This window comes from Orcinus orca, chromosome 5, assembly GCF_937001465.1.
Source record: "Orcinus orca chromosome 5, mOrcOrc1.1, whole genome shotgun sequence".
Lineage (NCBI taxonomy): Eukaryota > Metazoa > Chordata > Mammalia > Artiodactyla > Delphinidae > Orcinus > Orcinus orca.
In genome coordinates, this window is record NC_064563.1 from 25,421,654 (window position 1) to 25,426,979 (window position 5,326).

Genomic DNA, 5,326 nt, shown 5'->3' on the forward strand with positions numbered 1-5,326 from the left:
AAGCACTCCTACAAATCAATAGAAAAATATCAACCAGCTTTTAAAAGTGGTCAAAGGATAACAGCAAGCAGTTCACTCACAAAAAAATTAAATGGTTATCAAACTTATTGGAAAGATGGTTAACCTCACTAAGGCTGGAGCTGGGGTGCTGGGGGAAGACATTAACTCATGTTTCCAAGTGGAAGGACTGCCTGAGAGGGGCACTCCTGATCTGTCTTCTCCCCTTCTCCAGTGACTCATCTAACTGGTGAGTTGGGAAAGGGAACTGGACATGTGCGGTCAGACACTTTCTCTTTCCTTAAGGGGTATGACTGTCTTCTGAATCACAAACTCTCTGCTTCTCCATGTATGTTTTCCAAGGAGAGACTAACAATGGCAGAAGGTCTGTCGTTTTTCAACTCTGCCTGTGATAAAAGTGGGGAAGATTAATTCTAGGATATAGTATCCAGAAGACTATTGTTATCATGGATATAGGCCGTGCTGTCCAACAGCTTTATATTGATAAATAGCATAGGTGATGTTCTCCATCTTCTTGATTCCTGCATCTGCCTCTCAATTTATTCTAAATCAGGCAGGAAGGTAAGAGGGTGTTATTAGTTCTCTCAAGCTTCATCAACTAATTATAAGGAATAAGGGGAACAGTATTTTGCACATAATATTCGTAAAAATAAAAATAAATAGGGAATTCCCTGGTGGTCCAGTGGTTAGGACTTGGCACTTTCACTGCCAGGGCCCGGGTTCAATCCCTGGTTGGGGAACTATGAGCCCACAAGGTGCACAGCACAGCCTATATACATACATATATATATATATATATATATATATATATATATATATATGTTATAGTCAGTGTTGGCAGGCAGTAAGAAGCGTATTCTCGTACAGTTTTGGGGAGAATAAGTTGGCAAGCCTTTGGAGAGTTTGGAAGCTATATTTCCATATTTAAATATGCATACCTTTGACCTGGCATTCACATCCTACGGAAGTACTCATATATGTACAGTGTTATTTGTATAAGGATAGTCAAAACAACTGTATTTAATAGTGAAAAATTGGACATGATTACAAAAATAAAGTATGTTGTTTTTTTTTTTTAATTTTTTTATTTTGGTACGCGGGCCTCTCACTGTTGTGGCCTCTCCCTTGCGGAGCACAGGCTCCAGATGCGCAGGCTCAGCGGCCATGGCTCACAGGCTCAGCCGCTTCCCAGCATGTGGGATCCTCCCAGACCGGGGCATGAACCCGTGTCCCCTGCATTGGCAGGCGGACTGTCAACCACTGCGCCACCAGGGAAGCCCAAAGTATGGTTATTTTTATGCAGAAATACTATGTAACAATTTAGAACAGGAGTTGGCAAACTGTGACCCGTGGGCCAAACTTGGCTATTTTTGCAAATAGAGCTTTATTGGAACACAACCACGCTCCTGAGTTTTTGTATTATCTACGGCTGCTTTTGTGCTATACAACTGCTATACAATGACAGAGTTCAGGAATTCCAACAAAGACCACATAGCCTGCAAAGTCTTAAAAATGTTTGCCAACCCGATTTAGAAAAATGAAGTAGATTTAGACTGATAGGCTCTGAGTTCTACCAAAAAAAAATCCAGTTGAAGACTAGTATGATGCCTATTATGTAGTTAATGTGATCTCCATTATGTAAAATATCTGCTTGTATGGCTACATAAATGCAATCCAACACAAACAGTATGAACAGCAGTTACTTATTTGAAGGAGAAGAGCTGGGGTAGGGGAAGAGGGGTGATTTTAATAGGTATATATTCATGTGTTACTTTTGGAATTCTTATACAGGCATCAAAAAGGGCAAAGAAAATGTCTGGATCCATCCAGGGATTTCTCTCTTTGCCTTCTAGCCTCCCTAGCCCTTTACTAAATCCTTGCTCTAGACTCATGTTCTGCCAAGCCAAGAAGAAAAACTCTTCATCTTCTTCTGTACCATTTTTACTGGTACTGCTTCCTTCCAATGAGGAGGGTGTGGAAAAGGGGCTTATTATTTGATTATGAATAAGTTTGCATATTTTGCCATGTCAGTCCCATTATGTTTCCTCTTTTCAGAACTGTTAAGACTTAAGTTACATATACTATACTGGTTTCATTATTTTTGATCAAAAAAGATTCTAAGTAAAACCATGAGCTGAAAATAAATAGCCATACTTTAAGTATCATGGTAACTGATATTTTTTACCTTTTGATATTTCAACAAAAGATGCAAAAATTTAGCTTCAAAAATGATCATTAATTTGACAAAAGTCTTGGAACAGTCCCCTCCCCAAAAAAAGTTTGTGATTTTTTTTTTCCCCCTGCGGATTATAAATTATTATCCTGTGAAGCACAAGAACCTGGAAACTTAAAATTCTCATGCTGAATCATATCTTTGGCAATTTCATCTAAACCACAGGAAGTTTTCTAAAAATATCTACTGCCTTTCCTCCTGCTAAAACTAGTTTAGAGCCTTAAGTTATAAAGAGGTAAAAGTCATGGGTGCCTGTGCACTTCCAGCTAGCAAGAAGCCAATTATTTAATCCTTGAATGAAGCCTCTTCTTTCTCTCTGGGCAAACCATCAATGTTTATTTGTTATTACCATGTACTTGTATAGCACTTCACAGCTTACAAAGTGTTTTCCCATACATTACTGCATCTGGCCAGTAAACTTGTAGTAAGAGTCAAAAGAGGAAATTCTGTGTTACTTTAATGTGAGCACTATCTCACAGATGTTAAATGATTTGTCTAGGGGAACAACTGGCAAGTGTCAAAGAAGAGATTCAAACTCTCTCAGAAACATTTAAGTGTACATTTTTAATAATTCAAAGATGTCTTTCTTCTCTTTTTCACTGCCTTTTCTCAAATGACATCAGAGAAACATTTCTCCATGGGGGACATGTGAGTATTAAGTGTTTGAGATTTCTATTTGTGGCTTTAACAACAAAAAATGACTTTTAAAAGAGAATATTAGTTTCAGAGGAAGATAGAAAAGAACTATACTCAAAACTTCATTACAGGGCTTCCCTGGTGGGGCAGTGGTTGAGAGTCCGCCTGCCGATGCAGGGGACATGGGTTTGTGCCCCGGTCCGGGAGATCCAACATTCCACGGAGCAGCTGGGCCCGTGAGCCTTGGCCACTAAGCCTGCGCGTCCGGAGCCTGTGCTCTGCAACGGGAGAGGCCACAACAGTGAGAGGCCTGCGTACCGCAAAAAAAACCAAAAAAACCTTCATTACATCTGCGTACACCAGTATCATTACTAGTTTCATGAGACCAACATCTGCCTGTAACTTCTAATTCTTACCTTATTCTACTTCCACAATATTTGAAAATAAGTTATGTCTGAAAATCATTACATAGAAGGACCACAAAAATATAGTGTCCCAGTAATAGTGGGAAAAAAAAAAATCAAAGAAACTCAAAAATACAGGAGTTGATTAAAAAAAAAAATTCTAGAAGGTTGACTTTTAGAATTGTTAACGAGACAACTGAAAACACCTTTCAAAGCAAGTCTCAGGAAATAATTTGGGTAACCCAATATTACGAAGTGATTACTTAAAAAACGTAAAGATAACCTACATGAGAAGTCCTTAGGAGACTGTAAGTATAATTAATTTGTGTAGCTAAAAAAAAAAAGAATACATATTACAAGAAACTAAAACCAATAATCAATGTCTTTAAGTATAAAAAAAATGGAAAAATGGTGAGACCACTCAATGTCATTGGAGAGCCACTGGTTTTGTTTCAGGATTAAAGTGAAATACAGAGAGCATTGCTTCTGCTTGTCCTGTCTTCATCTAACAGCCTACAGGTGGCCTCTTTCAGTATTCTGAGTCACCGGAACACCGGAGATATACAACTAAAAGGAAAAGAAATTAACAAAATCCCAAGCCTGACTGCATAAATGTTGAGCTTATTTTAATGGTCTGTCACCTTACAAGGCCGACTTTCTTATAGGTCTATATAGTCTTAGAACTTGGGAGTATAAGGCATGATGTACAGCTTCAAGTTATCTGTAGGATAAATAAAGGTGAAAGGGAAAAAAAAACTTGAAAGGCTGAGGTAGATCCCTAGAGACAGAATAAATTAGTAAACTCATGTTGGGAAGAGTAATCTAATCTATATAGATCTATGAGGCCTAACATTTCAAGGTCAAAGTAGAAAAGATCTTATCCTTGTATTTCTCTCACTCTCTACTCTTCTCCCTGCAACTCTCTCCTGACTTTTTTTTATCTTGTATTTTTTAAAAAATTTTTTTAACATCTTTATTGGAGTATAATTGCTTTACAATGGTGTTAGTTTCTGCTTTATAACAAAGTGAATCAGCTATACATATACATACATCCCTATTTCCCCTCCCTCTTGCGTCTCCCTCCCACACTCCCTATCCCACCCCTCTAGGTGGTCACAAAGCACCGAGCTAATCTCCCTGTGCTCTGCAGCTGCTTCCCACTAGCTATTTTACATTTGGTAGTGTATGTATGTCCATGCCACTCTCTCACCTCCTCCCAGCTTCCCCTTCCCCCTCCCCTACGTTGTATCTTAATTGGGATTTTTCTACTTCTTGCCCTCACAAATCTTCCCCTCCACTAATTTATTAAAAATTGAGAATATGGATGTAAACGTTTTATGCAGTTATATTCATATGCTCTTGTCCTCAACTATATGCTTCTGGTTCTTAAAAGTTGCCACATGGTATAGGAGAAAGAGTGTTGAAGTCAACCAGAAAATCAATGTTGAGCCACAGGTCTGCCATTACCTATTTTTGTGACCATGGGCAAATAACTTTTCAAAAAAAAAGAACTAAAATGTCTTTATCCAAAATTTAGACATATAGACAAATTTAGACAAAATTTAGACTTAGTATAGGTAGTTTTATGGTTTTTCCACATATTAAGGCAAGTGCAAAATTAAAGTAGATGAGGTTACTCAAGACATCCACCTTTTTGTTTAATTGTTGAAATTTCTGTTTCCACTTGGTTTTAAAGTACATTTGTTCAAATCGGGATACAAAGGTGACATTTGCATTTACTTTGTTACTAAAGTCTCTTTTAATGTATAGGGTCCCCCTCCTTTTCCTTGCAATTTGTTAAACAAAGCCAAGTCATTTATCCTGTAGAATTCCCCATGTTCTGGATTTTGTTGATTGTATTCCCATGGTGTTCTGTAACATGTTCTTTTGTGCTGTGTTCTTCCCATTAATGGGTAGATCTAGGGGCTTGATCAGATTCAGGCTTTTTTTTTTTTTCCCCTGTCAAGACACTTCATAGGTGGTGCTGGGTACTTTTTCATTGAGCTGTATTAGAAGACACATCATTAAGATTAAC

General features: G+C 38.0%; 1 non-coding gene across 1 annotated transcript; it reads left to right on the forward strand.

Moving 5' to 3' along the window:
- Window positions 1–686: 686 nt before the first annotated feature.
- On the forward strand, window positions 687–758 carry TRNAE-UUC (transfer RNA glutamic acid (anticodon UUC)). The gene has a single exon. It is a non-coding gene; the product is annotated as a tRNA-Glu (tRNA).
- The last annotated feature ends 4,568 nt before the right edge of the window (window positions 759–5,326 follow it).